Here is an 11,872-nt window from a genome sequence, read left to right as displayed (position 1 = left end):
TTTTCTTGGCGGCTTTCTTGGCAGACCTGGCTTTTTTGGCAGCTTCATGGTCGTATTGCTTTTTCCAAAAGTCAGATTCAGCCTATGATAGTCATCAAAGTTGAGTTAATAGAAAATTTGAATGATGAGGTGAAAGTAAGTAATTTAGAGACTCACATTCGGTGGCGGGTTAAGTTTGCGGAAAGGGTTTAGACCCACTTTGTTGCAGTCTTCTGGATCTTCATTCAGAAGGGTCTTTGTCATTTCATTGATGGCCTCATCAGTTAAATGCACTGAGCTGTGGCGCAGTGGATCCTTTATACCACCCGTGTAAGTACACATTAAACCGGGCCAGTGACTCAAGGGTATGATCCGCCATGAAACCCAGCACCGAACCAAGTCAATGCCAGTTAACCCATTTCCCAGCAGAGCCTTGATGTTTGCAATGGTAGGGGCAAGCTTTGCACGTTCAACAGCGGTAAGTTTTTCAGGAAGACGATGTTTTGGGTCAAGACGCTGGACACGATAACCCGGCAGTGGATTCTCATCAGCGGAGAGGTATCTTTGCAGTAAAACCATGTCTAGTTCCAATCATTGGGGTGACTTGGAAAGCAAGCATAGGGGAAGATAGCACCTCTTCTTTGTTGAATTGAGATTCCACCAAGTTCCAAGCTTGGTCTGTTCGTAAACTCGTTTTGGCGGTTCAAATAAAAATATTCCCTAAAGAGTTCAACACTAGGTTCCTCTTGAAGGTATACTTCACAGAAAACTTGAAAATTGCAAATGTTTGACATGGAATTGGGTCCGATGTATTGAGGATGGAGTTGAAAGAAGTGCAGAATGTCTCGGAATTTTTTTGATCCAGGTGGTGAGAAGCCCCGATTCATGTGATCAGTAAAAACGACGACTTCATCATCCTTTGGGTGAGGTCTTTCTTCGCTTGGTTTGGGGGCGCACCAATGCATGATATCTTTTGCTGGTAAATAGTCGATGTTGACAAAGTCTTTAAGAATGTTCTCAGTAACAATTGAGGGAACCCAATTACATCAGGTGAATGTCTTCGGCGGCATTGTGAAGGAAGAAGCCTAAAAGAAAGGAAATTTTACCGGTTTAAGTTGATTCATTAAAGCCGGAAGTAAACGCTAAAGTATGTATTCAGATTGGCGGCTTAAGTGGGGCCTAATGATATATGTATAAATTGGTGGTGTGAGCCGCCATGACAGCAATGATATTCAAGATATGTCAAGAGTGAATTCTACTAAGTGTTGAAGCAAACAAATTTCACAGATTGATGCTAGGATTCCGGATCTGGGACACTTCAGGATAATGGAAAATATTTTTGACCTAAATTATAGTGCTCGAGCAGTTCATATGTTCGGATGTGTTTTTTCTTGCGCGAAGGAGATGATCTAGTAACAGAAACGAGTATCACGACTGCTGCCGTGCAGGAGAAGTGCTAGGTTTGGAACAAAGTTACTAGCTGCAGTGAAGAACAAGGATGAACTCTGAAGAACTTTGAGAAACCCTAATGGAAGATCTACAGTGGAGAAAGGAGAGGCACTTACAGGATCAACTGAACAATGGAGACATGTCGTGGCTGCTCTGGTCTCGTTTAGGTCGATGCAGCGGCCGGAGTCGAGGAAGCTGACGAGTTCAGCGGCGGAGGTGCTCAGGCGTGCAAGTGTGTCGCGAAGATGTGAGGAAGAAGAAAGGGATGAAGAGGCAAGGGGGAGGAAAGAAAGGGACCCCTAGCCCTATTTATAAGGATAGAAGGATAACTAACATGCGCGGGAATCAAGGAGACCAAAAAATGGATATGTGACGATGCAAATGCCTTGATTTTTTGGATGGTTATTAAGGATAAGGATCCATTAAGATATGCTGGGTATTATGCAAAATTAATAACAGATGACGTCATGGCTGGTTTCTGTAATTCTAGGAGATGATGTCATGACGGGTTACAATATCTTGTGAGAACATGTGAAGAAGGATTTTTCCTAAGTGTTGAAGATTGACATGAACAAGTTCAAATCAACCTGGAGCCTAATGTTGGGGATATAACTATTAGATATGACCCGCCCAGGAGGGGCCAGGTTGTACCAACGATGTCTCATTGTTGAAGCCCAGGAAGGTATCGAAGATGGCGATTCATGAAGATGACTTACTAAGAGCCCAAGGCCCAAGGGCGGCTTAAGGCCCATAGGTGTAAACTGCCATATATGTATGACTTGTATTGTAAGCCATGTGTATTTGGTGACCAGGCCGGACACCTTGATATGAACCGGCTCGGGACTCTGTAAGCCGCAGGGCGTAGACCTGAGTGTATAGGGGGACGACCCAGCGGCGGTTTAGGGCAAGAGACAACAAATCGAAAGCTAGGTCAAGCGTATTCGCTCCCTAGTAATTGAGACATAAGCTATACCACCTCAACTCGATTAGGCCTTTACCTTCAGCGCAAGGGGCTGAACCAGTATAAACTCCTGTGTCCTTTGTCCCGTTTAACCCCTTTAAGCTAACCCTGTTGCGATGGCTCTAGAACTAAGTCCTTCTGCTAGGACATCTACCATGACAATTCCACGACAGAACCCACTTGACCAAGGCCTCGGGAGCTTCTTCAAATGCATCAATCTCCTCTTGAAGCTTGTCCTTGCCTTTTTGCTTGTGGTCTTGTGGTGGAAGATCATCTTGAGCTTGTGTTCCCTTGAAAGAAGTAGGATCATACTTCTCTTGTTGAGGAACAAACTTCGTATTGGGGTATTGATCTTCTTCCCACTCAACTCCATTTGCATTGAACTTTCGTTCAAAACCAACACATTAATTCTTCCAGTGTCTTCCTTGCTTGCGTACAATTTCCTCAAATTGTTTACTTCTAGCAAGGCTCTTGTAAACGCCTTTCTCTATAATTCCTTTCAATATGCTATTTTCTTGCTCAAGTGTAAATTGGCTAAGAGAATCATTAGTGGAATCAAGAGGACTACTAGAAGCAACAACATTGGATTTAACATGATTATTGTTACTACTAGAAGAAGAATCTTTCTTACTCTTGTTGCTAGATTTTACTTGTGGCATAGAAGTGGACAAGAGTAAACACTTGGTGATGTAAGAAGAACTTTTCTTACAAAGATCATCATTGATTGCTTTTAAGAACCCATGCTCTTGCTCTAGATTGATCTTTTCAAAGCGTAGCTTCTCATGAGTCTTTAAAAGCTCTCGATGATCTTCCAAGGTAGTTTCATGAGCAAACTTAAGAGTGTTTAGTTCTTTAGTTATACGCTCAATCTCCTTCTTATCATCGTAATTCGTTTTATCTTGATTAGCATGATTAATAGAAAGTTCATCATAGATTGCATCACTAGAGTTGTCAACAAGTAAATCATCATCACCAAGCAAATCATCTTCATCACTATTGAAACCAACATACTCAGGGTGTGATACCTTTGGGCCTTTAGACATGAAGCATCTTCCAATTCCCTCATTTGGTGAGTCAAATATGTCATAGGAGTTGGTTGACACAAGTGCTAGACCGGCAACACCTTCATATTGAGTATATTCTGAGTCGGAGTGATAAGTTCTGTTAGAGTGATGGTCGGAGTCTGAGCCGGATACCCATTCACAAACGTGAGCTTGATGTCTTCGTTTTGTGTAGCTCCTTGATGACTTGTCCTTCCTTTCCAAATCCTTGCTTTTGCGAGAGGTTCTTCATTCATAACGATCATCTCTACTCCTTCTCTCTCTTGGAGGTGATTATTCTCTTCTACTTCTCCTTTTAGGTGAGTCATCTCATCTTTTTTAGGGAGCCGTACACTCATTGGAGTAGTGTCCAGGTCTTCCACAATTGTAGCAATTACGCTCATGACTAAAAGATCTTTTATCATCGTAGGACCTTGACTTGGAACTTCTTTCTTTGCTTCTACTCTTGTAGAACTTGTTGAAGTTCTTCACCATTAGGATCAATTCCTCATTGAAAACTTGTTTCTCACATCATGATGTAGGAGCATCACATGAGGCTTTGTAAGCACCACTTGACTTGTTGTGAATCTCTTCTTTATCCTTGAGTGACATATCATGAGCAACAATTCTCCCAATGACTTCCGTTGGCTTGAGATCTTTATAATTGGGCATCATTTGGATCAATGTGCACACGGTATCATATTTTCCATCCAAGGCTCTTAGGATCTTCTTGATGATGAATCTGTCGGTCATCTCTTCACTTCCTAAGCCGGCAATCTCATTTGTGATGAGAGCAAGCCTAGAGTACATTTCAGTGACACCTTCACCATCCTTCATTTTGAACTTGTCAAGCTGACTTTGAAGCATATCCAATTTGGATTCCTTGACGGAGTCGGTACCTTCATGCATATCAAAGTATCCCAAATTTCCTTTGCATTCTCAAGATGGCTGATTTTGTTGAATTCATCGGGACACAATCTGTTGAAGAGGATATCGCAAGCTTGAGCATTGTATTGCAGCATCTTCAATTCTTCCATGGGAGCTTCACGATTCGGTTATCTCCCATCAAAGAGTTCACCTTGCAAGCCAATACACACAATAGCCCAAAAGGCGGGGTTATGTACAAGAATATGCATTTTCATCTTATGCTTCCAACTAGAAAAATAAGTACCATCGAAGTAAGGACCTCTATAGTGGTAATTTCCCTCGCTAGAGGCCATACTCTCCTAGGTTGTGAAACCAAGGCTATGATCACCAAAGCTATGGAAATCAAGGCAAATGGAGACCAAGGCTCTGATACCACTAGTAGGATCGAAAGTATGTCTAGAGGGGGGTGATTAGACTACTTGACCAAATAGAAATCTAGCCTTTTCCCGATTTTAAGTCTTGGCAGATTTTAGCAACTTACCACAAGTCAAGCAATCAACCTACACATGCAAATATAAGAGTATAGCAGCGGAATGTAAATCATTGCATATGAAGGTAAATGGGAGGAGTTTGGATGGAGCAAACGCAATGTAGACACATAGATTTTTGGTATTGTTCCGATAGGTGGTGCTATCGTACATCCACGTTGATGGAGACTTCAACCCACGAAGGGTAACGGTTGTCTGAGTCCATGGAGGGCTCCACCCACGAAGGGTCCACGAGATCAAGATTCTTGTGGTTGGATTGGAATATCTTGGTCTCAACACATGAGTAGGTGCTTCTCTCTCAGAGAATGAATGTTGGAAGTGTAGGCTCGTTCTGATAGCTCTCTCCATAAATGGAGGAAGGGTGGAGGAGTATATACAGCCTCCACACAAAATCTAATCGTCACACACAATTTACCAAACTCGATGGGACCGAATAGTCAAACTCGGTCAGACCGATTTAGTTCAAAATGTGAACATTAGGATTTTCGGTGGGACCGACTTGTCAACTCGGTGGGACAGATTTCATTAGGGTTAGGGCATAACATAATCTCGGTGAGACTGATCACATGAACTCGGTGAGACCGATTTCTGTAATAGGCAAACAGAGAGTTGGTTAGGCAAACTCGATGGGACTGATCGCTCATTTTGGTTGGACCGAAACATTACGAAAAGGAAACAGAGAGTTTGCATTGCGAACTCGGTGGGACCGATCGCTCATCTCGGTTAGACGAAAATGTTAAAAAGGGAAACAGAGAGTTTGCAATCCCATCTCGGTGAGACCGAGATCCCTATCAGTGAGACCGAACTGATTAGGGTTTTTGGCTATGGCTATGTCAAATGAACTCGGTGGCGCCGGATAGATCAAATCGGTGGAGCCGAGTTTGACTTTTGGTTTGGGACATATGTGGATATGAGAAAGTGGTTGAGGGCTTTTGGAGCATATAGCTAAGCATTTTGAGCAAGCAAGACATTAAGCAACACCTCATCCCCTTTTAATGGTATTGGCTTTTCCTATGGACTTAATGTGATCTTTGTGGCACCCTGGCTCAGAGAAAACCAGAACGCCCCGTATTCCAGCCCAGAGATGGAGGTGAAGTCTTCTGGAATACGGCACTGCTTAGTATAGAACAAACCAGCTCTCTATTACAACACGAATATGAATACAAGGGTCTGATATTACAATGAATAACATTGGCACAGCGACATTACGCCAACCATGGTTGCTCTATACAAGCAGCATCACAACTCGAAGCAGCGGAAGAACTACTAGCATCGGAACAATGAACGGTGATGATGGACTCCAATCCGCAGGGACTCTGGCTGGAACGTTTATCCTAGCTCGCGAACACGGGAACAACACCAAACAAGCAAGCAATCCAGGCATGACCTGCAAACTGGCATGACACGCCAGGTCAGTACATTGAATGTACTTGCAAGCTCACAATGACCAGAAGCATTCAAGACAAAAAACAGCATGGCAATTATAGGTTAAGCAGGAATTTCATTGGATCATTAGGATAACATGGCATGAACAACATGAACATAATATTGCTAGGACAATATGATTATGGCATGAACATATAAATTTGATGATACTAGCATGCAACATGATGACACTACATGCACCATTATTCTGCTCGGGTTACCTTGTAACCATTACATGCATCACTTACGAACTTTGGACATTACACGATCATCTCAGGATCAAATCAAGCTTGGTATAAACAATACCATAGTAATCATCAAATGACCACAAGGAGCTTGATCTTTACCCACGATTCTCGCACAACATCACTAATATCCAACAATTCAGTATCTTCGATACCACGGTGATCATTCCGGCGATCACAACCAACTTATCTCCTCAACGAGCACATTATTATTATTACCGTTGACTCATAGTGTGACCGACACAAACTGGGCCCTTATCCGCGGGCGTGGCTATCGATAGATTTAATATACACTCTGCAGAGGTTAGTACACTGTACCCACACTACGTAACCCATGGCCTCGTACTCCCATTCGGGTGGACCAACGGCGTTCCTACAAAACCGATCTACAGCCATGACACTCTCCTGGGTGGCCCCGTGTCTACCAAAGACACAACAACCACCGTCGTGGCCAAAATGTCCCTCACGGGGACCGGATCCATAACAACAACAACAACAACAACAACAACAACAACAACAACAACAACAACAACAACAACAACAGGCACACAAGGTTATGTTTGCTTACCGGGGCAGGGTACCGCACGCCCATAACCTTCCCTCATTGGAGGCACCGGCGAGAGGCACGACAATAGACCCAGTTAGGACCTTGCCATACAGGTAAGCGTGGTTGCACTGGTCAGTTTGATATGGTGGCACCATGACTCATCCAACAGTTGTTCAAGTTCAATTTAATCCGGTTAAACTTGAATGCAAATATGCTGAGCCATGATAAAATACATGATGCAATTACAATGCATGAGCATGATATCAACATAATCATGAGAGAACCACATAACTATCCACCATATCAACAATGCATCATATCCAACTAAGCATGGCATACTGACTACCATGAACATCATAAGTACATACTTCTCCAAAACATAGCATGACCACTAGCATCAACAATAAATATCATGTAAGACATATCAACAATGCCATCATGCAAGCATTTAACCAACTGGATGCAATGGAACATGCATAGCAATGGTACTCGGGACAGACGGCAGTCATGCACCGAAGACCATCACCAACATTAATATGTACTACTAGCAAGCATACGCATATGAAAGGAATATTAAAAACTAGCAGGGCATGACAACCAGGTGCATAACAACATAGCAAGAAAGTAAGCACTAACCCAGAAGCATTACCGAAACAATGATAATCATATTTTAAACAAGCAAACATTTAATAAATATTCAAGTTGAAATCCATGGCTACTGCATGACTATCATGCAAGTGGGTAGTGTGGCTTGCCTGGGGTGATGGAGACTCCAGGAAGAAGTGCGGTGAAGCCGCGGAACAAAACGCCAATCGGTTCTCTTGGAGGGGGCTGATTAGAGGCAAGGGTAAAATGGTCATTTTCACTGTGATAACACCTAGTGAAAATGTTACCAAAATATAGAGCTCGATGATACGAAGAAGTGAGCGTTGGTTTCACCTCAATCGGAGTTACGGTTGCAGAGTTATGAGGTGTGGAAGAAGAAGGACCAATCTGTGAAGATTTTATCACCAACAGGTCCCTGAGTGGATAAGGCAGAAACAGATTTGATAAAATACGCTTTCTGACTTAGAAAACGTACTTCAGACCGAAGTAGAAACATAATACGCTTTCAGGAAAGAGGAGACGTACTCTGGAAAGCCGTCTCCACTTGCCATGTGGGCAGAGGCGCCTGGGCCACTAGCACATGGGGCCCAAGGGCAGGGGGAGGGGGTCGGGCGCACGTTGTCTTCCTCCCTCTATTCGCTCACGCGAGGAATAGGGGAGCAATGAGGCCAGGCAGGGGCGCTCAGGCGAGGGGGCCGGCTGGCTCCGGCCATCTCCGGCCGAGCCGAGGCCACCAGCGGGTGCGGGAGGCCACGGCGCACCCGTTCAGAGGGAGCACGGCCACCGGGCAGGAGAGGGATGGAGGGGAGAGGGGGCGCCAGGAGGACGACCGGGACGGGCGGGCGGTGGTGCTCTCCGGCGAAGCAAGCACTCAGGCGAGGGGGCAAGTGGGTGGGGCGGCTGAGTGGAACAAGGGGGAGACAGTGGATGTGGAGGGGAGGTGAGAGGAGGCTCGGGTTGGCCAGAATCATGCCGAGGCCGAGACGGCCATGGTGGACAGAGGTGAACTCCAGCGAGATGGGGCCATTCCAGAGAGCAAATGAGGCGAGGGAGAGATGTGTGAGCTGCGGGAGGGCTCAGGGCACGCTTATATAGCCCAGGAGAAGGCTCTGGAGCTCACAAGCAAGCTTGAGCAGTGCTCTAATGGAGGTCAGAGGCTGGGCATGGCACGGGCACTGCTCTAGTGGGATGGGCAGGCGGTGCTCTAATGGAGGTCAGGAGAACGACCGGGATGGGAAGGCGGTGGTGCTCTCCGGCGAAGCACGCACTCCGGCGAGGGGGCAAGTGGGTGGGGCGGCTGAGTGGAACAAGGGGGAGACAGTGGATGTGGAGGGGAGGCGAGAGGAGGCTCGGGTTGGCCAGAATCATGCCGAGGCTGAGGCGGGCATGGTGGACAGAGACGAACCCCGGTGAGATGGGGCAATTCTAGAGAGCACATGAGGCGAGGGAGAGATGTGTGAGCTGTGGGAGGGGTCGGGGCACACTTATATAGCCGAGTAGAAGGCTCTGGAGCTCACAAGCAAGCTTGAGCAGTGCTCTAATGGAGGTTAGAGGCTGGGCATGGCACGGGCACTGCTCTAGCGGCGCATTTATGGCGAACCACGACAAAGCAGTGATGCAGGGCAACGTAGTCGAGCACGGGCGACCTCCAGGACACGAATGGAGGTCAAGACGAGGAGGGAGGAGACGAGAACAGTGGCCGGAACAAGCCAGAGCACGTGTTCAGCCATGACGCAAGCGTGATCACCACGCGCACTGGCGCAAGCGGCGCTCTTTGGCGTGGCCGACCATGTCTAGTAGATAGACCGTCGTGCCCTTAGACAAAATGAGGAAATAAATCGGTCCAGGGGCAAAGAAGAAATTTGCACTAAGCTCCAAAGTAAATTAGTAAGAAGGTGTTTGTAACTTGTTGTGGTTAAACCAGCTAGCTAACGTGGTAAAGAGTCTGTCTGCTGATGATCACACACTAAGGTGATGCTGATCACTAAAAATCAGACTAAGAGGAGGAGTTTAGATGAGGGTTGATGTAGAAAGTGCAAAACTGGCCAGAATCAGGGATTTGGATGATACACTCACATACTTCATTTCTGTGAGCTGAAATTTGGCATAGAGGGGTTATATGATGATATTAAGTTGTTGTGAAAGTTTCATGCCATTTGGAAATACCAAAGTGGCACTTGCTTCACAAAGCTTCATTCTGGACAGAAACTTGGAAAAATTATACAGGGCAATTGGTTAACCAATTGAGGTAACACTTGGTGGAGGGAGTTGATATAGGTAGAAGAATGTCCTGGTAAAGTTTCAGTTCACTTGAAGCAATATAAAATATAGTTGCTTCACAAACTAAAAATCTGACCAGAAACTAAGATTTAGGGCTGGGCTCACATAATTGAGTTGCATGAGCTCATATTTGGTGGAGAGTCATAATTTGATAATAGGAAGGACCTTGCAAAATTTCAATTCATTTGGATATTCCTAGCTTGTACTTCCTTCACAATCACTTCCCTCAGACAGGAACTTCGAAAAATTGCTCAGGAATATTTACTAGGCAAATTGAGTTGAATTATGGCACAGGTCAATTATTTGGACAGGAAAAGATGTCCAAGAAGTTTGGGTTCAAATGGGAAAAGATAAATAGCACTTCCTTTGCAAAGTGCCATTTAGGAGAGAATAGGAAAAGAATTATTGGAGGATTATTTCTGAACATGGCAATGAAATATTTTGCCATATTTGAGGAAGATATTACCAAAACAATTTATGAGAATTATTTGGGAATTTTAGGTGTGACAGAAATATAGGTTGCTTCACAACCTAGGGTTTTAAGGGTTATTCCTTTATCAGAAAAGGAATATTCCCAACAAAAGAATATTGGGTTAGGAAAAGGATGGAAATGGCATGATCTTGGGATGATGAAGAGGGTTAAAAGCCACTATAAAACCTAGGAACACCTGATCTTCCCAAGTTTCAGAACCACGTAGCCACGAAAAAGCAAAACAAAACCGGAAATCCAAGAAAATCAAAGGAAAAAGGAAAGGGCAAAAATCCAGGCTGTTACAAACCTTCCCCCCTTAAAGAAATCTCATCCTTGAGATTTGGTTGCACAGGGTTAAATCATATTTCTGACCTGAAGAAACCGTTTCCAACTCAGGTTTCTTTTATTTATTATATTTCCACTGGATTGGATCTGACTGATTGTCTTGATGTGGGGTGGTTTGCTTCGCTATATCTGACATTCTGACAGGACGTACCTCATATGTTCCTGTTTATACTGACTCAAATTTTCTTTCATATCTGTTGGTTGAGCTAGCATCCGAAATATTATTTGTATGAACATACTTGTCCTTCTTGATATTGATCCTTGCTGGAAATGTTATTCTAGTATCGAGTACCGAGAATATTCCACGGGGTTGGGGAACATATCTTCCCGTGGAACAAAGAATCTCTTCTATCCAGGCATCCGATTCCTCGGATATAGACATGCCTTCTGGTTTCAAAACAGTGATGTGGATCATATCTATTTTTGCTAACAGATGCTGACATCTTGCATGAGTTTCTGACTTATCTTGACTGGTTTCACAGTCTTGAGTATCCAAGTTGTACCAAAGATTTGACTGTCGCTTGTCATTACTGATAGACAAATGCAACATCTCCTGATGATAAGATTTCCAGACTTGACTGGCGGTGATCTTGGCAAAGAATTCCATCCACATAGGCTATTATTTTAATTGCTTCCCCTATGTGAGAGATAACAATCCTCAAAGTATATGTTTTCACACTGATTCTTCATTTTTGCCAGTATCTCCCTGGGAATAACAGTCTGTGCGATGCTCCATCGCGGGTGTTGAGGCCAATATATTGAGATGTCCATGGGTCTGACCGGACAGACTCGGGTATTCAATGCTGACAGTTCTGAGCATACTGTGGACTGAGCTGGTTGCTCGCTATGAGGTCCTTACCACAATGGAGTATATCTCTTACGTGGATCTTTGCTTGGGTTTGCCGTGGAATAAGACGGTCTTGGGCATCCACATTTTTCACATAATAACTATCATACCTGTATTATTGGTCTTACTCTTTCATTATTACTTTCTTCATCTGGATTCTCAACTGAACAAGCGGGGCCTTATATATATCCTTGATTATTTCGCGGCCCTGAATACTGTTACGTACAATATCGGGCAATCATACCTTGGTCTCGTTCATGT

The sequence above is a fragment of the Triticum dicoccoides genome, chromosome 4A (assembly GCF_002162155.2).
Source record: "Triticum dicoccoides isolate Atlit2015 ecotype Zavitan chromosome 4A, WEW_v2.0, whole genome shotgun sequence".
NCBI classification, from domain to species: domain Eukaryota; kingdom Viridiplantae; phylum Streptophyta; class Magnoliopsida; order Poales; family Poaceae; genus Triticum; species Triticum dicoccoides.
This window is presented reverse-complemented; position numbering follows the sequence as displayed.